Raw genomic sequence first — 26,448 nt, 5'->3', positions numbered from 1 at the left:
TTTGCACCCTCTTCATCCTTCCTACAGTGTGGTGACTGAATGGCCTGTTTCCCTGCTGTATAACTTTGTATGTCTTTATGTCGGGGAGCTCTGCTTCAGCCAACACAGACACGATGGACCAAATAGCCTCCTTCTGTGTCACTTTGTTTTAAGGTGGATTTACTCCCTAAGCCAACGCATATCCTTCTCATTCCGCGACGTGCCAATTCCTAATGGAAGGAAACACAGCCTTTTTGGTAACAGTGCTTTCTATATAGATGGCAATGATTTATTACATTTCATAACTTGGAAAGTTATCTGAAAAAGGAACTATTATTGGCTATGTTAGAAAAAGCAATAAAGAACATTGCCTTTGTACCTTCCACTACAAGAACTAATTGGTACAGAGTGGCAGGATGATGAATGTATTGTGGTCGCTGCATGTTTTCACACATTGCCTGTTATTTGAAGGTAAGACAACATAAATACTGAGTTTATTAAAAAATTATCTACTTTCACCCAAAGTTTTTTTTTCTAGACATGCAATTTAGATGTTTCCTATTGAATGCTTGCAGGAAGAAAGGCACGTTTAAAGCAATTGGAATATATATCATTTCACGCTGAGAAAATATGTCAGATTCACACCAGAGAGTGTCTGGGTTGATTTATCACTGATATCCAATGCATAGTGGAGATTCTTAAAGAAATTATTCCTGCTTATGTTCAATTGATAAATGCAATAAAGAAAGATCTTGCAATTAGGTACAGTCTTTATAAACTTAGGGATTCCAAGAGTATGCTACAATCAATCAGGTGCTTTAGAATCAACAAACAAGAAAGTAGAGGAGCTCAGCGTGTCAGGCAGCATCTGTGGAGGGAAGTCAGAATCAGGTTTATTATCACTGACATAGAGAACATTACAGCACAGTACAGGCCCTTCGGCCCACAATGTTGTACTGTCATTTTATCCTGCTCTAAGATCTATCTAACCCTTCCCTCCCACATAACCCTCCATTTCTCTATCATTCATGTGTCTACCTAAGAGTCTCTTGAATGTCCCTAATGTATCTGCCCCCACAACCTCTGCCAGCAGTGCGTTCCACACACCCACCACTCTCTGTGTAAAAAACTTACCCTTGACATCCCCCTTATATCTTCCTCCAATCACCTTAAAATTATGCCCCCTCGTGTTATCTATTTTTGCCCTGGGAAAAAGTCTCTGACTGTCTCTATCATCTTGTACACCTCTATCAAGTCACCTCTCATCCTCCTTCTCTCCAAAGAGAAAAGCCCTAGCTCACTCAATCTATCCTCATAAGACATGCTCTCCAATCCAGGCAGCATCCTGGTAAATCTCCTCTGCACCCTCTCTAAAGCTTCCACATCCTTCCTATAATGAGGCAACCAGAACTTGAACACAATACTCCAATGTCGTGAAATTTGTCGTTTTGCGGCAGCAGTACAGTGCAAGACATAAAGACATCAAAATTACTATGTTACAAAAATAAATAAATAGTGCAAAATAGAGGAGAAATGGACAGTCAATGTTTCAGGTCAAGACCCTTCATCTGGACTGCTGTTTGTGCTTTTGAATAGATGTCCCTGTGGAAAGCTGATGGCACAGAAAATGGTCCCACAAATGTTAAATGAAAAATTAACTGTTGTCATTTGAGGGATACTGGAAGAATCCCCTAATTTTCTCTCATGGGATCTTTCATGACTACCAGTAAGAGTTGAGAGCTTGGATTATTGTCTCAATTGAAAGACAAAACTTCTGACAGTCCAGCACCCCTTCACTGAAGGATCAGGTTGTGGGTCTGAAGACAAAAGAGACTGCAGATGCTAGAATCTGGAACAAAGACAGACCACTGGAAGAATTCAGCAGGTGAAGCAGCATCTGTGGAGGCAAAAGGTGCAAGTTGATGTTTTGGATCATGATGAAGGACCTCGACCCTTAGGTTGAGACTCTTCATTGGACAAGCTTAAGGAATACAAGAGGTACCCTGTTCATGGAGCAAAGTGGGGATATTGCTGAGGGTGATCAGTGGTATCTCAGTCCCAGAGGAAGACAAAGAACAGTAAAAACCCACACAAAGGGAGGAAGGCAAGATCGTTGCTGCTGGTGGGAGTCTGAGATATATCAAACATTTGTGAGTTTACAGGCACTATGAATTGTGGATGAGTCTTGAATAAGCACATTGTAGAAGATATGAAGGGTCATTTCATTTCTTCAGGTACCTTTGGACATGAAAATTGCTAGGGACTATCCTGGAGTTATGAAATTATGGATAGCAGATATTAATTAAAATGAGAACCAGTTTTCAGGAAATAAAACCTGTTCACAATTTAACTTGGGGGCCAATTTAACTTCAACTGATACTTCAGGGGTATTGAAACCAATCATTGGGCGAGGGACATTCTGATTGTGTACCATTGAAACTACACAGAGGAAGACAATAGATGAAGGTCCATGTTACTTGGTGGTCATTGAAAACTTCAGGATGACATCAGGGAAAGTCATCTCTTACATTAACACATTGTTAAAGCGTATCCCTGCCACTTAGCGCATGGTAGCGTAGCGGTTAGCATGACGCTATTACAGCGCCAGCGATCGGGGTTCGATTCCCATCGCTGTCTGTAAGGAGTTTGTACGTTCTCCCGTGTCTGCGTGGTTTTCCTCCGAGTGCTCTGGTTTCCTCCCACATTGCAAAGATGTACGGGTAGGTTAATTTGGGTTTAAAATGGGCGGCACGGACTCGTTGAGCCGGAAGGGCCTGTTACCACGCTGTAAATAAAATTTTAAAAAAAAATTAATGTGCAGTTCAGGACAGGGTCTGTTTTGTCACTTAATATTCTGGCTAGTTGTATATTCGGGGAGCCATCCCTCAACACTGTAACAGAAGAGATATATTTTGGGTGTCTGGAGTTTATGCTCAGAACCCCTTGGACCAGCCACCAGTATCTGAATATTCAAAAGGATTCTGCTAGTTGGGCTGTGCTCCCATTGTAAATACATAATTCTGGAAAGTTACCTGTCTACATTTAAAATGTTAAAGTTAAGTAGGTAATTATAGCCATCAAAACTGCAATTAATTGTTTACTGTCTTTGTGTTCAAAAAGTATAAAATATTGTGTCAGGAGAGGAGAACGAGATTCTCTCCAGAAGATCTGCTGTGTTGAATAAAGACTTTTATCTCATCAACTTCAGTGTCTCTCTGATGACTTTGTTTAGCAGTCACAACAAAAATCGCAAATTAAAAACTTTTATTCAAAAAGATTGCATGGATTAAATGTATATTGACAGAACTGTCAGTTCAGCTGGGTAGGGAAAGTTCTAGATACAGGCAGCAGCGGCAGAATTAGTAGTCACTTGGACAAATGTGGATTGATGAGAAACAGTCAGCATGCGTTTGTTAAATGCAAATTGTATCGAATGAACTGAGATTTGTGATGTTGTAACACAGAGGTACAACAAGGCACCTGCAGTTAATGTGGTATACAGTATATGGACTTCCAAAATTTGCCAGCTTAATAAGCTTGTCATCAAGGTAGATGGCCTTCAGGGCTTCCTGAGGTTTACAAGCTATACTTGTGCAAGTAGGGGCAAGGGGAAATGATTGGTGTGTGTGCAGTTGGGCTTGAGTGTGTGGACTCCAGATGAGAGAATTCAAGTGAAACTCTTTGGTTCACAGGACCTAATGATCGGGGGAAAATATAGAACAACCACTAGTCCATTATCAGGCAGTATTGGTCATGGAGTTATTCTGTGAATAACTCCAGGAATCTGGAATCTCCAGATTCCAGCATCTGCTGCCTCCTGTGTCACGTACTGAATGACCGATCAGGAGTGTGGCTTAAGCCCCTTAATCATGTTCTGTCATTAGATTGCAGGCACTGTAGTGTAGCGGTTAGCGTAACGTTTTACAGCGCCAGCATCCTGTGTTCAATTCCGGCCGCTGTCTGTAAGGAGTTTGTACGTTCTCCCCGTGTCTGCGTGGGTTTCCTCCGGGTGCTCTGGTTTCCTCCCACATTCCAAAGGCGTACGGGTTAGGAAGTTGTGAGCGTGCTATGTTGGTGCCAGAAGCGTGGCGACACTTGCGGGCTGCCCCCAGAACACTCTACGCAAAAGATGCATTTCACTGTGTGTTTCAATGTACATGTGACTAATAAAGATACCTTATAACTGCTGCAGTCTGGGTATGAGCCCATAGAATAGGTGATGATGGTACAGTCTTCCTCACAGCTGAGTGACTTGGACACTACATGGGTTAGGTGAGAAACCAGTGCATCACCTGGGTGCCAGAGGCAGGTAAGACAAGATAATGTAAGATAAGGTAACAATAAACTCGATTTTGACTCCCTCAGAGATGAGAGTGTCACATAGAGATGCAAGCTCTCAGGTTTGAGCTCAGCTCTGTGCTGAGTTAACTAGTATTAGCACAATAGTGTGCTACAGCAGATTGAATGATCTTCACATTGAGAGAGGGAAGACTACACTATCTCATGCTCAGTGTTGAGTGATGTGAGTGATGTGATGTGTAGCAATTAGCGTGTGTTTAATATTTACCTTCTGTCAACTAGTCACAGAACCATACAGCACAGAAACAGCCCCGTTGGTATATGCTGTCTATCTGGGATCACCATCTGGATTAATCCCATTTACTGGCCTTTAGTCCACAGCCTCTATACCTTGACAATTCAAGTGCTTGTCCAGATGCTTAAACATTGTGAGTGTACCTGCCTCCATCAGCCCCTCTGAGTGGGAATATACAGGATCTGGGTTATTCCTCTTCAGTGTTCCTGGTGAACACCAAGGAGTTCTGTCCTCTGACCAAGAAGATAAGCAGGAAGGAGGGCTGAGGTCAAGATGGTTAAGAGCTTCAAGTACCTCGGAGTGAATAGCCTGTCCTGGTCTAACCGTGTAGACGCCACAGCCAGGAATGCTCACAAGCGCCTCTACTTCATCAGGAGGCTAAAGAAATTTGGCATATCCCCTTTGACGGTCACCAATTTTTATCAATGTACCACAGAAAGCACCCTATCTGGATGCATGATAGCTTAGTACAGCAACTGCTCTGCCCATGACCGTAAGAAACTGCAGAGAGTTGTGGACACAGCTCAGCGCATCACGGAAACCAGCCTGCCCTCCATGGACTCTGTCTATACCTCTTGCTGCCTTTGGTGAAGTAGCCAACATAATCAAAGACCCCACCCATCCTAAACATTCTCTCTTCCCTCCTCTCCCATCAGGCAGAAGATACAAAAGCCTGAAAGAACGTACCACTAGACTCAAGGACAGCTTCTATCCCACTGTTGTAAGACCGTTGAATGGTCCCCTTGTGCAATAAAATGGACTTCTGACCTCACAACCTACCTCATTATAACCTTGCACCTTATTGTCTACCTGCACTGCACTTTCTCTGTAGCTGTGACACTTTACTCTGCATTCTGTTATTGTTTTACCTTGTAATCTGTATGAATGGTATGCAAGACAAGTTTTTCCTCTGTACCTTGGTGACAATAGTAATAAACCAACCAAACCAGATCCTGGCCTGTAATCCTAACATAGATGTCCAGAAGGTAAAGAAGTGGCAAGAAGAAGAAAATGAAGGTGTGCAAATTTAAAAGGAAGAGTGAGGATGTCAGGAAGGGTATCCATACCCCCACAAAAAGGAAAGTGTTTCAGTGGAACTTTTCCAGGGCAAATATCTCAAACACAACCCACAACCAAATCACAGGCATGGCTTTGGTCTGTCTCTCCTGTCTCTAACTGTGAGAGGGTTTCTCTGTCAGCGTTTCCTTCGTTCCCTGCCCATCTAAGTCTGCTAGTACAGTATCCACTGATATAGGCCCTCCCCCGGTTACGAACACCTAAGTTACATACAGCCCGGACATACGAACAAACGTTTGGGAGAGCGGCGGAATGGGTTTGCTGGCTGCTGGAGGGCTGTAGGTATCTTCTGCCGTGTGGGAACTGGGGTCGTGGCTGCATTTCCGACTTCCAGATGAGGAAGAGCTCACAGGAACGGAACCCTGCCGTAACCTGGGGAGGGCCTGTAATTCCCTGGTTATCACTCATGCAACAGACAGGAGGGAAGCCACAGGTCCTGCCTGTGTTATTATGTGTTATTATGTAGTTATAATAAAGAACTACAGTTCCCAGTAAGCAATGCGAGGCGTCACATGGGGGGAACAGGAAGGGGCTGTAAAAAGAGAGGGAAAGCAAACCAGTCTGTTGTTGGTTAATAAAAATGTTCAGATGTTAAACCCACGCAAAGTTTGTCTCTTGAAAAACAAACATAACACTGCCTACCTTAGATGTCATAAAGTCCAGATGAAGGGTCTCGCCCTGAAACGTTGACCGTTCATTCCCCCACCCACAGATGCTGCCTGACTCGCTGAGTTCCTCTAGCATCTTGTTTTTATGCTCTGTCATAAAAAAAGCCATTTTTTAACACTGATATAAATTGGTGCTGCATTGCCAATCCACTCCACTCCACACATAAAAACAGAAATTCTAGAACATAACACTGTACAGCAGAGGAACAGGCCCTTCAGCCCACAATGTCTGTGCTAAGCATGATTTCAAATTCAGCTAATCCCTCTGCCTGCGCATGCTCCATATCCCTCCATTCCCTGCATATTCATGTGCCTATTTAGAACATAGAACAGTACAGCACAGGAACAGGCCCTTTGGCCCATGATGTTGTGCTGAACTGATTAAACTAGTAAATAAATGCCTAACTAAAGTAATCCCTTCTGCCTACACATTCTCCGTATCCCTTCATTCTCTGCACACTCATGTGCCTGTCTAAGAGCCTCTTAAACGCCTCTATCGTATTTAGATGAGATTTCTTTATTAGTCACATGTACGTCGAAACACACAGTGAAATGCATCTTTTGCGTAGAGTGTTCTGGGGGAAGCCCACAAGAGTCGCCACGTTTCCGGCGCCAACATAGTATGCTCACAACTTCCTAACCCGTACGTCTTTTGGAATGTGGGAGGAAACTGGAGGAAACCCATGCAGACACGGGGAGAACGTACAAACTCCTTACAGACAGTGGCCGGAATTGAACCTGGGTCTCTGGTGCTGTAATAGCGTTATGCTAACCATTGCACTACCGTGCCTGCCTACCACTACTATTTGCCTCCACTAGCACCAGCGTATTCCAGGCACCCACCACTATCTGTAAAAAAGCTTGCCCCTCATATCTCCTTTGAACTTACATTAAATGCATGCCCTCTAATATTAGACATTTCGACCCAGGGAAAAAGATACCAGCTATCCACTCTATCTATGCCTCTCATAATCTAAAAGCCTCTTGAACACCACAATCCTATCTTCCATCATACAAAATTATGGCTTAAGTGATAATCACTTCTTCCTTTAAGGACAGCTGATGGTGCACCAAATGTGTCAGCAGATTGTTGGTTCAGACTGTTTGCTGGAGATTGGGGCTCATTATTCAGCCATACATTTCCAGATGCACACAGAGTGCAGTACTGTCAGAAATTCCACCTTTTGGGATGGGTTTAAGATCTCCCACCATGCGAATACCAAAGGGAGCTAGAATGCACTGGCAGATGAAACTGGCTAATGTTTATCCTTCAAACAAAGCCAGCAAAAAATATATAAGATGGTAATTATCATTTCAGGTGCTGGTTGTGCATACATTAGCTACCAGGTTAAAACATTACAACAGCAACACAGCCCTTACAAAAATGGCTATATAAATGTAAGTTCTTTTCCAACAGCTTCGAGATAATAACTTGTTTAAAAACTGTTGTTAAAACACGTTTAGTAATTGCAGAATTGGACGCAAAAGAGTCACCACAGTGGAAAAGTGGGGTCAAAAGGTTCGAAGGTTGAATAGTGAGCAGGGAAGTGAATTGTCTTCAGGAACAGAGTGCTTATTCATGGCATTCATTTTTAAAAGCTTATTGATAGTTCAGTCCCTGATATAAGAAGCCAGAGGACAAGGTTGGGAGTACCTGAGACATTCCGAACTCAGACTGTATCTCTGTTCCATATGGGTTAACTGAAAAGACATTTTAAAGGTTTGCATAATTTATTACAAGCCCATGTATAAACAAGATCAGAATCGCTAATGCATTCTACTCCATTTAAGTGTGTATCATTTACGAGTCTACATTTTCAAACTAACTCCTTCATTGCCCTTTGCTCCTGCTGTGTATGGACTGAATAAAAGCATATTTCAGTGAAGGGTAAGGAATAATGACTGTCTGCTAGGGTTACACATTAAGTTTGAAGTTGACACAGCAAAACTGATGACTTAAACCTGACTTTTGGGGATAATGTAAATGTTAACAGAAGTCATATTGAGCTGGGTATCTAAATACCACAGTAAAGGCTGCTATATCCTTACTCTGTGGAAGAGAACACTGGAAGAAAAGAGCTCAAATTGATGCATTCCACACTGGTACATCATCATAGTACCTTGTCGTTGAATGATCAGGAGGAAGTTTCCAAACGTATCTTACCCGATCCACAAGAGATCTGTTGTATAAAATTCAGTGTATAAAATCAAGAAGGGCATAGATAGGATGAATGCACTCAGTCTTTTACCCAGGGTAGGGGAATCAAGAACTAGAGAGCATAAGTTTAAGGTGAGAGGGGAAAGATTGATTGGAAATCTGAGGGACAACTTTTTTACACAGAGGGTGGTAAGGATATGGAATGAGCTGCCAGAGGAAGAGGTTGAGGCAGGTACAATAACAACATTTAAAAGACATTTGGACAGGTACATGGATAGGAAAGGTTTTGAAGAATATGGGCCAAATGCAAGCAAAGGGAACTAGCTTGAATGGGCATCTTGGTCAGCATGGATCATTTGGGCCAAAGGTCCTGTTTCCATGATGTATGACTCTATGACTCTGTTGTATGGAATAATCTGTCTGGATGGCACGCAAACGAAAAATTTTTACTGTATTCCGGTACACGTGACAATAATCCTTGGAGTGAACACCACCAATAGCCTGTCCTGGTCCAACCATGCAGACGCCACAGTCTAGAAAATGCAGCAGCGCCTTCTACTTCCTCAGGAGGCGAAAGAAATTTGGCATGTCCCTTTTGACCCTCACAAATTTTTACTGATGTACCATAGAAAGCATCCTATCCGGATGCATCACAGCTTGGTATGGCAACTGCTCTGCCCGAGATCGCAAGAAACTTCAAAGAGTTGTGGACACAGCTTGGCACATCATGGAAACCAGCCTCCCCTCCATGGACTCTTGTCTACACTTCTCACTACCTCGGGAAAGAAGCCAACATCATCAAAGGCCCCACCCACCCCAGACATTCCCTCTTCTCCCCCCTCCTATTGGGCAGAAGACACAAAGGCCTGAAAGCACGTACCACCAGGTTCAAGGACAGCTTCTATCCCACTGTTATGAGACTATTGAATGGTTCCCTAATACAATAAGATAGATTCTTCACCTGACAATCTATCTCATTATGATCTTGCAGCTTATTGTCTGCCTGCACTGAACTTTCTCTGTAACAGTAACACTTTATTTTGCATTCTGTTATTGTTTTCCCTTGTACTACCTCAATGCTCTGTTGTAATGAAATGATCTGTATGGATGGCATGCAAAACAAAATTTTTCGCTGTACCTCAGTACACGTGACAATTATAAGCCAATGTACCAATTTAATAAACCAATTCCAATTCCACTTTGAACAATCGTAATATTTGCACCCTTCATTCCCTTCTTGCTTTTCCAGGACACCCAGTCTGAAAACCTAGGATCTTGTTGATTGGCCAGGAATATCATGATTCTAATGGAAGGGCAGTGTAGGTCAAGGAGTGATAGTCCCCTTTTGTGTGTTTTTATTCATTCAAAGGATGTGGGCTTCACAGGTGGAGCCAGCACTTAATTGCCCATCCCTAGTTGCCCTTGAGATGGTGGTGGGGAGCAGCCTTCTTAAACCGCTGCAGTCCTTGAGGTGTGGGTACACCCACAATGCTGTTGGGGAGGGAGTTGCAGGATTTTGACCTGGCGGCGGTGAAGGAACGGTGATATATTTCCAAGTCGGGATGGTGTGTGGCTCGGAGGGCAACTTCCAGGGGGTGGTGGTCCCCGTGCTTTTGCTGCCCTTGTCCTTCTAGCAGGTAGAGGTGGTGGGTTTGGAAACTGCTGTCTAAGGAGTCTTGGTAAGTTGCTGCGGTGCATCCCGCAGAAGGTACAAACTGCTGCTACAGTGTGTCAGTGGTGGAGTGAGTGAACGGTTGTGGATGGGGTGCCTATCAAACCGGCTGCGATGTGATAGAATCTGAATTACAGGACCTAGTTTGGAAGTGAACAGCTTCCCTTCGCCTGAGACAATGGTCGATAAGGATGAGACTCAAGTGTCATAAATACTGCACCTACAAGAGCATATCAGAGGCTGGGTATCCCGCAGCAAGTTACTCACCTTTTGACAACCCAAAGTCTTTCCAACATCTACAAAGCACAAGCAGGAGTGTGATGCAATAATCTTCACTTGTTGGAATGAGCACATAGAGTCATAGAATTATACAGCACAGGAACAAGCTCCTCAGCACAACCCATCTGTGCCAACCAAGTTGCCTACCTGAGGTCATTCCACGTGCCTGCGTTTGGCCCATATCCCTCTAAACCTTTCCTATCCATGTACCAATCTAAATGTCTTTTAACTGTAATTGTACCCACATCTACCACTTCCTCTGGCAGCTCGTTCCACATACGCAGCACCATCTGTGTGAAAAAGTTTCCCCTCAGCAGGCACGGTGGTGTAGCAGTTAGCATAACGCTTCACAGCGCCAGCAACCCGGGTTCAATTCTGGCCACTGTCTGTAAGAAGTTTGTACGTTCTCCCTGTGTCTGTGTGGGTTTCCTCCGGGTGCTCCGGTTTCCTCCCACGTTCCAAAGATGTACAGGTTAGAAAGTTGTGGGCATGCTATGATGGCGCTGGAAGCATGGTGACACTTACAGGCTGCCTCCAGAACACTGTGCAAAAGATGCATTTCACTGTGTGTTTCGATGTACATGTGACTAATAAAGATATCTTAAAAAAGATCTTAAATCTTTCCCCTCTCACCCTAAATGTATGTCCTCTAACCCACTACCCTGGGATAAAGGCTGCGACCATTCGCCATATTCATGCCCCTTATGATTTTATAGACCCCTCTGCCTCCTACACGCCAGGGAGAAAAGCCCCAGCCTAACCTGTCACTCCTTATAACTCAAGCCCCCCGGTCCCAGTAACATCCTTGGGAATCTTTACCGCGCCCTTTCTAGTTTAATGGCATCTGTCCTATAGTTAGGTGACCAGAACTGCACACAATACTCCAAGTGCAGTCTCACCAACATTCTCTACACTTGTAACATGACGTCCCTACTCTTGTACTCAGTGCCCTGACCAACGAAGGCAAGTGTGCCATATGCTTTCTTCACATCTCCATCACCATTCAAGAACCTTGACACCATCCAGGACAAAGAAGCCCCTTGACCAGCACTCATTCGCAATCCAAAATATTCACTCCCTCCTCCACTGTCACTCCAATACTTCAGTGAGTAACATCTACCAGCTTCTTAAGGGCAATTAAGAATGGTCAACAAGTGCTGGACTTGTCAGCCATGAGCATGTCCTGTGAATGATTATGAAAAAGAAATTCAGATGAGCCAAAAAAAACATAGAACTGGAACTATTATTCTGCAAGCAACATGTTTCAAAGATCACAAGTTGTGGTACATCCTCAAGCTCTTCCGTTTCGATAGACGGTGCAATTAAACTGATGCCAGTAGTGTCTGCTTTCATCTGGCCCAGAGATGTATCCCACTTGCTAACCGTCCTTTGTACAATCACTCATCTTTTTCTCCCAATTGACTCAATCACATTCTGCTTGCATTTTTACTTTCCAGGATGCACCATTTGAATGGTCATATTAGGTAGAAATCCCACTGACAACAATAAAGACACAAACACAATCAGAATAATATGAAAGACAAAGATATTATACAATATTATCAGGAAACCAAAAGTGACATTGATAATTTGTGAATCCGCTTGTCTGAATTCACTGATCAGACATTCTCCACAATGGTGTTAAATTGATGTTTCACCATTCATATCCAATAATATGGAATTGATAAGGGTGCAGGTAATCTTCCTGATATTAATAGGACCTAAGGGAATGATCTATCATTGTTCATCTGCTATTTGCTTTTAACTGTCAAACACTATGGTTGAGTTAAATTGTGATAATCATCCATGACATTTCCACCTCGGGCAAGAAACAACATTAAACATCTTATGATAACCATTTTATTATAATAGTTAACAATTGCAAGGGATAAGTTATTTTAAGCGACAGACAATTGTGAATCCTTATTTTATTCCATTAAATTGGTTTTATTTATTTTTTCCAATGATAAAGTTTCTGTTATTTTGAGCAGTTATAGGCAGCAATACCTCTGCCACGATTATACACTGGTGCCCTACAAGGCTGCATCCTCAGCCCTCTACTCTACTCCCTATACACTCAAGACTGCCTGGCCAGATTCTGCTCTAACTCCATCTACAAGTTTGCAGATGATATCAACGTAACGGTCTGCAGCTTAAATAATGATGAGTTGGAGTACAGGAAGCAGATAGAGAGCAGAGTAACATGGTATCATGACAACAACCTTTCCCTCATGTCAGCAAAACAAGAGAGCCGGTCATTGACTTCAGGAAGGGGGGCGGTGTACGTGCTCCTGTGTACATCAACGGTGCTAAGGTCAAGAGGGTGGAGAGCTTCAAGTTCCTACGAGTGAACATCACCAATACTCTTGCTGTCTTTGTGAAGCAGCCAGCATAATCAAAGACCCCACCCACCCAGGTCATTCTCTCTTCTCTCCTCTTCCATCGGGTAGAATATACAGGAGCTTGAGGGCACGTACCATCAGACTTAAGGACAGCTTCTACCCCACTGTGATAAGACTATTGAATGGTTCCCTTATAAGATGCGATGGACTCTGACCTCACAATCTACCTTGTTGTGACCTTGCACCTTATTGCACTGCACTTTCTCTGTAGCTGTGACACTTTACTCTGTACTGTTATTGTTTTTACCTGTACTACAACAATGCTGTCTGTACTAAGCCAATGTAACTGCATTGTGTAATGAATTGACCTGTACGATCGGTATGCAAAACAAGTTTTCACTGTACCTCATTACAAGTGACAATAATAAACCAATACTAATACCAATAGCCTGTGTCTTGGTCCAACTGCGTAGACGCCACGGCCAAGAAACCTCAGCAGTGCCTCTATTTCATCAGGAAGCTAAAGAAATTTGGTATGTCCCATCGATCCTTACAAATTTTTATCGATGCACCATAGAAAGCATCCTATCTGGATGCATCACGGCTTTGTATGGCAACTGCTCTGCTTGTGACTTCAAGAAACTGCAGAGACTTGTGGCACAGCTCAGCACATCATGGAAACCAGCCTCCCCTCTCTGGACTCTGTCTATACTTTTTGTTGCTTTGGTAAATCAGAATCAGGTTTATTATCACTGACATATGTCGTGAAATTTGTTGTTATGAAGCAACAGTACAGTGCAAGACATAAAGACATAAAAATTACTTTAAGTTACAAAAATAAATAAATGGTAAAAAAAAAGGTATAACAAGATAGTGTTAATAGGTTCATGAACCATTCAGAAATCTGATGGCAGAGGGGAAGAAGCTGTTCCTAAAATGTTGAGTGTGGGTCTTCAGGCTCCTATACCTCCTCCCCAATGGTAGTAATGAGAAGAGGGCATGTCCCGGATGGTGAAGGTCCTTAATGATGGATGCTGCCTTCTTGAGGCACCGCCTCTTGAAGATTTCCTCGATGGTGGGGAGGGTTGTGCCCGTGATGGAGCTGACTGAGTCTACCACCCTCTGCAGCCTCTTTCGGTCCTGTGCATTGGAGCCTCCATACCAGGTGGTGATGCAACTAGTCAGAATGCTCTCCGCTGTACATCTGTAGAAATTTGCAAGAGTCTTTGGTGACGTACCAAATCTCCTCAAACTCCTTATGAAGTAGAGCCGCTGGCATGCCTTCTTTGTGATTGCATCAATGTGTTGGGCCGAAGAGATGTTGATGCCCAGGAACTTAAAGCTGTTCACCCTTTCCACAGCTGACCCCTCAATGAGGACTGGTGTATGTTCTACTGACTTCCCCTTCCTGAAGTCCACAATCAATTCCTTGGTCTTGCTGATGTTGAGTGTGAGGTTGTTGTTGTGACACCACTCAACCAGCCGATCTATCCTACTCCTGTACACCTCCTCGTCGTCGTATGAGATTCTACAAACAACAGTTTATAGATGGCGTTTGAGCTGTGCCTGGCCACACAGTCAGAGTGTAGAGAGAGTAGAGCAGTGGACCAAGCACGCATCCTTGAGGTATGCCTGTGTTGATTGCCAGCGAGGAGGAGATATTACTACTGATCTGCACTGACTGTGGTTTCTCAGTAAGGAAGTAGAGGATGCAATTGCAGAGAGAGGTACAGAGGCCCAGGATTTGAAGCTTGTTGATTAATACCGAGGGGATGATAGCATTGAACACTGAGTTGTAATCAATAAATAGCAGCCTGACATACGTTTTGCTGTTGTCTTGGTGCTCCAAAGCCGAGTGGAGAGTCAGTGAGATTGTATCTATTGTAGGCCCATTGTGGCCAATGTAATCAAAGATCCCACCCACTCCAGGCATTCTCTCTTCTCCCCTCTCCCATCGGGCAGAAGATGGAAAAGCCTGAAAGCATGTACCACCAGGCTCAAGGACAGCTTCTATCCCACTGTTATAAGATATTGAACAGTTCCCTAGTATGATAAGATGGACTCTTGACACCACGATCTACCTCCTTCTGACCTTGCACCTTATTGACTACCTGCACTGAACTTTCTCTTTAGCTGTTACACTTTACTCTGCACTCTGTTATTGTTTCACCTTGTACTACCTCGATGCACTGTGTAATGAATTGATCTGTATGAACGGTATACAAGTTTTTCACTGTACCTCGGTACAAGTGACAATAACAAACCACTTCCGATTCCAATTCCAATACCATTTCTTTCTATAACTCCATCCAGCAGACAAACAGGACAAAACATATTAAGAGTTGGGTACAATAAAAGCATCAATTTTCCTGCCTCTAATTGTATGTGATGAGGCCTCAATTAGATGAATGCCTCCTATCCGTCAGTGAACATGAGACATTCTTCAGCTTCAGGGAGTCTCTTAAATACTTAAGATAGCAGTTGCTTCTCACAGAATATTAGAGCACTACAGCACAGAAACAGGCCCTTCGGCCCATCTATTCCATGCCGAACTGATCTTCTGCCCAGTCCCATCTACCTGCACCCAGACCATATCCCTCCATACCCCTCCCATCCATGCACCTATCCAAACTTTTCTTAAATATTACAATTGAACCTGAATCTACCACTTCCTCTGGCAGCTCGTTCCACACTCGCACCACCCTCTGAGTGAAGAAGTTTCCCCTCAGATTCCCCATAAATATTTCAACTTTCACCTTGAACCTATGTCCTCCAGTTCTAGTCTCACCCAACCTTGAGGGAAAAGCCTGCATGCATTCACCCTATCTATACAACTCATAATTTTGTATACCTCTATAAGATCGCCCTTCATTCTCCTGAGCTCCAGGGAATAAAGTCCTAACCTATTCAACCTTTCCCTACAACTCAGGTCCTCAAGTCCAGCAACATCCTTGTAAATTTCCCCTGCACTCTTTCAAGCTTACTGATATCTTTCCTGTAGGTTGGTGGCCAGAACTGCACACAATACTCCAAATTCGGTCTCACCAATGTCTTGTACAACTTTAACCTAACATCCCAACTCCTGTACTCAATGCCCTGATTTATGAAGGCCAAAGTACCAAAAACTCTCTTTATGACCCTATCTACCTGTGATGTCAATTTCAAGGAACTATGGATCTGTATCCCCGGGTCCTTCTGTTCTACCGCACACCTCAGAGTGCTACCATTCACTGTGTAAGTCTTACCCTGGTTTGTCCTCCCAAAGTGCAACACCTCACAATTGTCTGATTAAATTCCATCTGCCATTTTTCAGCCCATTTTCTTAGTTGGTCAAGACATGCTGCAAGCTTTGATAGCCTTCCCCGCTGTCCACTACGCCCCCAATATTCCTGTCATCCGCAAATTTGCTGATCCAGTTTACCACAGTACCATCTAAATCATTAATATAAACAACAATGGACCCAGCACTGATCCCTGTGGCACACCACTAGTCACAGACCTCTGGTCAGAGAGACAACCATCTACTGCCTCTCTTTGGCTTCCCCCGCTATGCCAATGTTGAATCCAATTGGCTACCTCATCCTTAATGCCAGGTGACTTAACCTTCTGGAACAGCTTCCCATGCGGGACTTTGTGCAGACAACGTCCACTCCTTTCCTTCATCAACCTTGTTGGTAACCTCCTCGAAGAACCTCCTCTTTCATGTGTTAACTTAGAATTTAGAATGTTTAGAATTTAGAACATTTAGAACATTTCAAGATACTTTACAGCAAGAAAGTAGTTCTGAAATTCCACTGTAGTGCAGGACATGTGACAGTCAATTTGTGCAGAGAAAGATCTGACCAACAAATATGAAATAGTGACCCAGTTTTTCACTGAGGGATAAGTATTGGCTAGGTTCATCGAGGGAGAATTTCTTTAAAATTGTCTCATGAGATTTTTTGGTGTGGTGGTCCAAATCATCCTGACCACTTTGATCACTTTGCACTACAATGGACTTTTTGTTTGTGTTCTTTCTTGCAAAAATTATGTGTAATTTATGCTTAATTTATGTTTTTTTTTCTTGAGAATGCTGCTTATCTGATGCTATGTGCCTGTGGTGCTGCTGCAAGTAAGTTTCCCATTGTGTCTGTACATACATGTACTTGTGCATGTGACAATAAACTTGACTTTGACTTTGTCAAAACTTTGGGCTACTTAGACTAACCTGGTACAGAAGCTGAACTGGCCAATGAGGAGAACTATCACCTATGAGAAGAACTATATTTAGGCCTCAGCGGTCAATCCTGAGGCCCCTCCCTCAGAACATCCTGATGGCCGGTGTCAAGGGCTTTGGAAATAATATTAAACTAATGGTCAGAGACATAGAACGGGTCTTTCAGCCCATAAGTTGTGCCAAGCTAATTTAATTTGTAATTAAATGGCTAACTAAACATCCCTTCGGCCTACACAAAGTCCATATCCCTCCATTTTCTGCATTTTCATGTGCCTATCTAAGAGCCTCTTAAACATCTCTATCATTTCAGCCTCCACTACCATCACTGGCAGCACATTCCAGGCACCCACCATTCTCTGTTTAAAAAACTTACCCTGCACATCTCCTTTGAACTTTCCCCCTCTTACCTTAAATGCATGCCCTCTAGAACTTGACATTTCAACCCTGGGAAAAAGATATTGGTTGTCTACTCTATCTATGTCTCTCATAATCTTATAAACCTCTATCAGGTCTCCCCTCAGCTTCCACCGCTCCAGAGAAAACAACCCAAGTTTGTTCTACCTCTCCTTATAGCACATGCCTTCTAATCCAGGTCATAGCTTGATAAATGTCCTCTGCAGCCTCTCTAAAGCTTCCACGTCCTTCCTTGTAATGGGGCGACCAGAATTGAATGCAATACTCCAGAGACAGTTAAAGTCTATTCACCAAGAATCAAATAATAAAAAGTGTAAAATAACTTTTAAAAAATTTGAAAAAAAGTAAAAATAAAATTATTAAAATAAAGTAAAATAAGTGAATCATTTATCTAGCACCTCATGTGTGCTGGTCCAAGATGTGTCAAGCTGTGGAATGTAAATTGCTGGCACATCTGTAGGGAGTTGAAGGCTCATTGTAACATCTATCAGGGCCCATGTCCCATGCAAAGGATGAATGTTTGACAGATCTGTACCACTCTCTGTACCACATACACGTCAGACAAGATTTTCTCCTCAAGTCTCTCAATGTGGAGCCTTGATTTTAGTTCAACAGAACACTGGGAAAAGAAGGTAAGAACGCAGAGGATAGACATGTCTAGAAGAAAAATAACCTTTAAATGGATGGTTATATGTTTCAATTTATTCCAGATCTTCAGCAACAAACAATCTGCTGGGAGAACTCAGCCGGTCAAGCAGCATCTGGTGTTCAGCTCGAAGCGTCAACAATTCCTTTCCTCCCACAGATGCTGCTCGACCCACTGAGTTCTTCCAGCAGATTGTTTGTTGCTCCAGATTCCGGCATCTGCAGTCTTTTGTGTCTCCAGATCTTTATCCTTTGGAACATTCTTCTCAGCTTTTCTGTATTCCTCGTCTTCTTGCCCAACTCTTGCTGGAATCAGGGACATTCACAGTGAGGACAAGGAAGGCATGGGACCCCCTGAATAATATTTAGAACACTAACAATGTGCTAAATGTGTCCATTTATAGTAGTCTTCCAAAAGCAGTCCAAGTTATGTTCCTCTGTATGATCTCAGGTTGCAGAACTTTCAACCCACATGGTCTTAGTCTCCAAAATAGCTTCTCAAAATGTTCCCATGTTTAGAAATAATTGCTAAACTTATTCCTTCATCCAACTTTTTGGTGGATCCTCCCCAGCACTTTGTGTCTGTTTCTTTACTGATCCCAAACAAATACTTGTATTTACGAAGGGAGAAGGACATTAAAGATAGTGAATTCAGGAAGGGCGATGTGGGCAATCTGGAGTAATTCAGGAGCTATTGGATGTTGTGAGATGCATAAAGGTTAATAAATCCCCAGAGCTGAATGAGATCCATCCCAGGTTGCTATGGGAATCAAAGGAGGAGATAGCTGGTGCCCTGGTAGAGATTTTTGCATCTTCATTAGTCACAGGTGAGGTGCCAAAAGACTAGAGGTTAGCTAATGTTGTTCCTTTATTTAAAAAGGACAGCAGGGATAAGCCAGGTAACTACAGGCCAGTGAGCCTAATGTCACTGGTAGGGAAGTAATTGGAGAAAATCCAGAGGAATAGGTTTTATGAGTATTTGGGAAGGCAGAGGCTGATCAGGGATGGTTAGCGTGGATTTTTGTGGAGTATATCCTGCCTCACAAATGTGATTCACTTTTCTGAGGCAGCTAAAAGCTCATTGAAGCTCAAAAGATTAATAAAGGTAGTGTAGTAGCTCCATATGGACTTTAGCAAGACACTTGACCATGTCCTGCTTGGTAGACTGGTCCGGGAGTTTAGGCACTTGGAGTCCAAGCTTAGTGGCTAATTGAATCTAAAATTAGTTTGCTGACCAGAGGCAGGAGTAGTGGTGGAAGGTTGCATGTCTGATTGGAAGTCTGTGACCAGTGGTGTACCACAGGGATTGGTGCTGGGACCCTGGTTATGTGTGAATTATTATTACATAGTACATAGAACAATACAGCACAGGAATAGGCCCTTCAGCCCACGACGTTGTGCCAAACTAATTAAACTAGTAATTAAACTAGCTCTCTACTCTACTCCCTATACACTCATGACTGTGTGGCCAGATTCTGCTCTAAATCAATCTACAAGTTTGTAGATGATACCACCGTTGTAGGCCGTATCTCAAACAGCGATGAGTCAGAGTACAGGAAGGGGATAGAGAGCTTAGTGGAATGGTGTCATGACAACAACCTTTCCCTCAATGTCAACAAAACAAAAGAGCTGGTCATTGACTTCAGGAAAGGGGGTGGTGTACATGCACCTGTCTACGTCAATGGTGCTGAGGTCAAGAAGGTTGACAGCTTCAAGTTCCTGGGAGTGAACATCACCAACAGCCTGTCCTGGTTAAATCACGTAGATGCCACGGCCAAGAAAGCTCACCTGCGCCTCTACTTCCTCAGGAGGCTAAAGAAATTTGGTTTGTCCCCTTTGACTCTCACCAACTTTTACTAATGCACGATAGAAAGCATCCTATCTGGATGTATCACGGCTTGGTACTGCAACTGCTCTGCCCAAGACCGCAAGAAGCTGCAGAGAGTTGTGGACACAGCCCAGTGCATCACAGACACCAACCTCCCCTCCTTGGACTCTGTCTTTACCTCTCGTTGTCTTGGTGTAGCAGCCAGCATAATCAAAGACCCCACCCACCCGGGACATTCTCTCTTCTCTCCTCTTCCATTGGGTAGGAGATACAGGAGCCTGAGGGCACATACCACCAGACTTCTACCCCACTGTGATAATACTATTGAACGGTTCCCTTATACAATGAGATGGCCTATGGCCTCACGATCTACCTTGTTGTGACCTTGCACCTTATTGCACTGTACTTTCTCTGTAGCTGTGACACTTTACTCTGTACTGTTATTGTCTTACCTGTACTACATCAATGCACTCTGTATTTGTTGGTACCGGTTTATTATTATTGTCACTTGTACCAAGGTACAGTGAAAAACTTGTCTTGCATACCGATCGTACAGGTCAATTCATTACACAGTGCAGTTACATTGAGTTAGTATAAAGTGCATTGATGTAGTACAGGTAAAAACAGTAACAGTACAGCCCCCTTTCCTGAAGTCAATGACCATCTCTTTTGTTTTGTTGACATTGAGGGAAAGGTTGTTGTCATGACACCATTCCACTAAGTTCTCTATCTCCTTCCTGTACTCCGACTCATTGCTGTTGGAGATACGGCCTACAATGGTGGTATCATCTGCAAACTTGTAGATGGAGTTAGAGCAGAATCTGGCCACACAGTCGTGAGTGTATAGGGAGTAGAGTAGGGGGCTGAGGATGCAGCCTTGTGGGGCACCAGTGTTGAGAATAATTGTGCCGGAGTACTAACTCAGTGTAACTGCATTGTGTTATGAATTGACCGGTACGATTGGTTTGTAAGACAAGCTTTTCTCTGTATCTCGGTGCAAGTGACTATAATAAACCAATACCAATACCAAAGGCCTACTAATCTAGTCCCTTCTGGCTACACAATGTCCATATCCCTCCATGCTCTGCACATTCATGTGCCTATCTAACAGCCTGCTAAACACCTCTATTGTTTTTTCCTCCACTACCACCCCTTGCAGTGCATTCTAGACACTCACCACTCTCTGTGTAAAAAAGTTGCCCCCACATCTCCTTTGAACTTACCCCCTCTTACCTTAAATGCATGCCCTCCAGTATTGGACATTTCAACCCTAGGAGAAAAACATACCAGCTGTCAACCCTATCTATGCCTCTCATAATCTTAAAAACTTCTATCAGGTCTCCCCTCAGCCTCTGCCACTCCAGAGAAAACAACCCAAGTTTATTCAATGTCTCCTCAAAGCAAAATATCTCTTCTAATCCTGGCAGCATCCTGGTAAACCTCTTCTGCACCTTCTTCAGAGCCTCCACATCCTTCCCATAATGGGGGGGGCGACCAAAATTGAATGCAATAATCCAGAAGCAGCCTAACCAGAGTTATATAAAGCTGCATCATAACTTCCTGACTCTTGAACTCAATGCCTTGACTAATAAAGGCAAGCTGATTTTGCTGTTTATATGGCATTTGAAAATGCTATAACCCTTTTGCTTTTTGCAATCTGTTCATTGACATCATTCGATGTTGCTACCTCCTGCATCAGTGTACAGAGAATAGTGGACAGTTATGTGATGAACTGATTGGTCTGTCAATGCATTATCATCAGGAAAATTCCTTTGCTCGCTATTTTCCAAAGGCCTAGCCCCACCTGCAGTTTGTAGCTTTGGACCTGAGTTACGTACCCAAGTTGAAGCAAGTTTGTTTCCGTTTGAGTAGTGTTGGAGAGCCAAGAATTTGCTCCAATGTAAATAAAGTTACAGTGTTTGGACTGGAGTACCTCCAAGGAAGATCCTAAATGCTAATCACTGTTGGATAAAGTAGACAACCTCTTTAAAGAGGCTGCCATGGACCTTCCTGGTTTATGTGTCTGAGTAAAACATAATGTGGAGGGTTGATCCACTGAAGCATTCTTTGGATACACTTTGAAACTTTAACATCAGTGTCCTGATGATGTTTTGACCCAAAACATCAAGAATTCCTTTCCCCCCACAGATGCTGCTCGACCCATTGAGTTCCTCCAGCAGATTGTTTGATGCTCTTAAAACTTTAACACTGTTGTGGTGCTTTCACATGGATTCCCACAGCACTTCTCAAAGATATCCAGGTTTGTCATTGCTTTTACGAATACTCCTCCCATGACTAATTTCCAAGAACAATGGAACTGGCTGTTTAGAATATGTGAGATCTTGGAGTCTGTAAAATTCTGGCCACATTTTTCAGCATAAGGTGGAAACTACAATAACATGGTGATTGACTTATTCAACTACTATAAGTGGCCTGGGACATGATCCAGGGACACGAGAATTGGGAAAGGGTGCAGAAAAGGTTTACCAGGATGCTGCCTGGATTAGAGGGCACGTGATATAAGGAGAAGTTGGACAAACTAGGGTTGTTAGTGGAAGAAACTGCGGGGAGACCTGATAGAAGATTATGAGAGGCATAGATAGAATAGACAATGGTATGTTTTTCCCAGAGTTGAAGTGTCTAAAACTAAAGAGCATGTATTTAAGGTGAAAGGCGACAATTCTAAAGGAGATGTGCAGAGCAAGTTTTTTACACAGAGAGTGGTGGGTGCCTGGAATGCGCTGTCAGGGGTGGTGGTGGAGGCAGATACGATAGAAGTGTCTTAGATAGGCACATGAATATGCAGAGAATGGAGAGATATGGATATTGTGTAGGAAGAAGGGATTAGTTTAGTTAGGTGTTTAATTACTAGTTTAATTAGTTCAGTCAACATCGTGGACTGAAGGCCTGTTCCTGTGCTGTACTGTTCTATGTTCTATGAGTTCAAATCTCAAAAGGGTAGCTGGGGAATTTATCCGAACTTGTTAAATAAATCTGGAATTAAAAAGCTGGATCGACAATGATGATCACAAAGTGAATGCGTTGTTGTTTAAAAACCCACCTGGTTCACTAATGTCCTTCAGGGAAGGATGTTTACCATTCTTATCCTGTCTTCCTCCGTGTAACTCCATTTTCACCAAGGTGGGTGTTTAGTTATGGATAATGGTGATAGTAATGCCTGCAAAGTCCAAATTCCAAGACCAAACAAAAATAACTGGATGAAATTTACTGAACGTGAAACGTTTTGAGATGTTCTGGGGAGACTGATAAGGTGCTGTATAAGTGTGCATTCTTTTTTGTTTTGAGTCAATGGAAAAGATGAAAATACAAAAAAAAGAATAAGTGAAGTGGTATTTAAAATCAGGTCCTTTGTAAGGCACATCTTGTTGGTGGGATTTAACACTGAACTTTGGACTTCCAAAGTGGACTTAGATTCGTGATCCTTTGAGTGACGTGCTACGTTTTTCAATCACAGGAAAAGCAGCCGTTCACACAGAACAAGACAGATGCATAACGACAAGGAATGCTTGCAGACTTCTATGAAATGAAGCTTATATTATCCTTTTGGCTGTGTGTTAATGATACCAAAGGAGGTTTTATTGAGTGTGAAGGCCCCAAGCATTGTACGTGGGTGGGGAAACACAGCCTGTTAGATTTAAGTGGAACCGTGGGGGAACTTCAAATATTCAGAACTTGGTCATATTGAAGGTTTCGAACAGTGCACTTCAGTATTACTGAAGTTCAAACAGTAAATATTTCATGTGTTTGGCTTAGCAACAGGCTAAGAGACCACTTTCAATCCCCGCTGACCTTGTCTTTCAGAGACTCGTCTAATGTGGGGAGGCAGACTCACTTTTCTGCTTTAACGTAAAAGCAAATGAACTATGTTAACCATGCAACCTTAACAATAAGGCCAGTGTTTAATTATTAAGCACAAATGCTTCAAAATAAGATACTTCATTTATTTATTTTTTTTAAATTTTGTTAAAACAGACCTGTGAGGAACACTGATACTAATTTGCAATATTCCAGAAAGTTGAGCTGTGAGTTATTTCTTTATCGCCTTGCTCAGGATACGAACAAGTGAAAGTTTATTTTCGGCAGAAGCATGGTGTTCAGTAAAGCTATAGTGGCAAGAAAGAGGAAGTGAAGAGAAAAGTGTGGCGCAGTGGCTCAGTGGGTAGAGATGCTGCCTCACAGCTCCAGCGACCCGGGTTCAATCCTGACATCCGGCGCTGTCTGTGTGGAGTTTGCATGTTCTCCCTGTGACCACGTAGGTTTCCTCCAGGTGCTCCGGTTTCCTCCCACATTCCAAAGGTGTCTGGGTTGGTAGGTTAGTTGGCTACTGTAAATTACCCAAAGTGTGTAGGTGAGGGGTAGAATCTAGGAATGTCGAGAAATATGTTTATGGGGAAAATTAGTGGGGAATGGGATTGGTCTGAAAACTGGTTTAGACTTGATGGGCCGAACTGGTCTCCTTCCATGTTGTAAGGAAGTATGGAAGTCCAGAACAACCAGAGGTTAAAGTTCATCTTAAAACTCCTACAGATCTCATTAAGGAACCCACAACTGAGGTGTGTGGACTTGTGTTGTACTCCCAGTGGTAAATGTCATGTGAGATTTATATACAATAAAATGGGATTGCAAGTCCAAATTAACATCCTGTAGATGGCACAAAGTGCTGCTATTGTGTGTGGGTAGTGGAGTGAGTGAATAGTTGTGGATAGGGTGCCTATGCTCTGTATGGTGTCAAGCTTCTTGTGTGTTGTTGAAGCTAGACTCATCCAGGTAAGTGGAGAGTGATCCATCATATACTCTTGTCTTAAGCCTTGTGGATGGTGGACAGGCTTTTGGGAGTGAGTTCCTTCTCCACAGGGTTCCTGGACTCTGACCAGCTCATGTAGCCACATTGAGTATATTGGTATTGGTATTGGTTTATTGTTGTTACTTGTACCAAGGTACAGTGAAAAACTTGTCTTGCATGCTGATCGTACAGGTCAATTCATTACACAGTGCAATTACATTGAGTTAGTACAGAGTGCATTGAGGTAGTACAGGGTAAAAACAATAACAGTACAGAGTAAAGTGTCACAGCTACAGAGGAAGTGCAGTGCAATAAGGTGCAAGGTCACAACAAGGTAGATTGTGAGGTCAAGAGTCCATCTCATTGTATAAGGGAACCGTTCAATAGTCTTATCACAGTGGGATAGCAGCTGTCCTTGAGCCTGGTGGTACGTGCCCTCAGGCTCCTGTATCTTCTGCCTGATGGGAGAGGAGAAAAGAGAGAATGAGCCGGGTGGGTGGGGTCTTTAATTATGCTGGCTGCTTCGCCAAGGCAGCGAGAGGTAAAGACAAGAGTCCATGAAGGGGAGGTTGGTTTCCGTAACGCACTGGGCTGTGTCCACAACTCTCTGCAGTTTCTTGTGGTCCCGGGCAAAGCAGTTGCCGTACCAAGCCAAGATGCATCCAGATAGGTATCCAGATGCACCCAGACATATGGCTTCTCCAGTTCAGTTTCTGGTCAATGGTAACCCCCAGGATATTGATAGTGGGGGATTCAGTGACGGTAATGCCATTGGATGTCAGGAGGTGATAGCTGGATTTTCTCTCTTTGGGTATCATCTTGCACTGCAGCATCCACCTGGAGAAAATGAGATATTTGCATCTTGTAACATTTTTAGTGACATCCCAAAGTAATTTACAGCAAGCTACAAAGCCCTTTGAAGAAGTGACGTTGTTATAATGTGGGAAACATATCAGCCAATTTTACATGTAGCAATCTCCCAAAAACAAATGTAAACATGATCAAATTGGTCTTGGTGTGATGCTGAAAGAGGGATAAATACTGGTCAGGACAGAGGACAAATCTATTCCTTCTCCACGTAATGCAACCGAATGTTATGTCTTCACCTAAGGTAACAGACAGAGTCTTCGTTGAGCATCTCACATGAAAACCAGCATTTCCAGTCATGCAGCCCTTCCCCAGTCTTGAACTGAAGCATCAGCTTGGACCTTCCTGATAGAATCTCCACAGTAAGGGCTGAACCCAACACGTCCCTGACTCAGGAGTAAGCATCCTCCCCACTGCGCCACAACTGACATTACACCACTTTTTTTGAGATCGTAACTGCTACCATTCATATATTGGAGCCCATGCTCACCCTGGTGTTGCACAGAGTTTAGGTGGACGTTTGTGCTTAGAAATTCACCTTTGAGCAATATAGCAGATGGCACAGTGATGTTCCGTTCCAGTGACCTGGGTTTGATTCTGATCTCTGGTGCTGCCTTTGTGGAGTTTGCATGTTCTCTCTGGTACTCCGGTTTCCCCCCCACATCCCGAAGATTTGCCAATTGGTAGGTTAATTGGCTGCTATGTAACAAATGGGAGAATCAGGAGGCTGTTAATGGGCATGTGTGAGAAAAAAGGTTGCAGAGAAATAAGGCAGGGAATGGGATTGATGGGGTAACTCTGAGAGCAGGCATTGACTTAATGGACTAAAATGTTAAGCTTACATATAATAGAGGCATGAGCTGTACCCTGCTTCTGAGATTCATTCTAACAATTTGAATTACACC

This window comes from Pristis pectinata, chromosome 19 (assembly GCF_009764475.1).
Source record: "Pristis pectinata isolate sPriPec2 chromosome 19, sPriPec2.1.pri, whole genome shotgun sequence".
NCBI classification, from domain to species: domain Eukaryota; kingdom Metazoa; phylum Chordata; class Chondrichthyes; order Rhinopristiformes; family Pristidae; genus Pristis; species Pristis pectinata.
Note: the sequence above shows the minus strand (reverse complement) of the source record.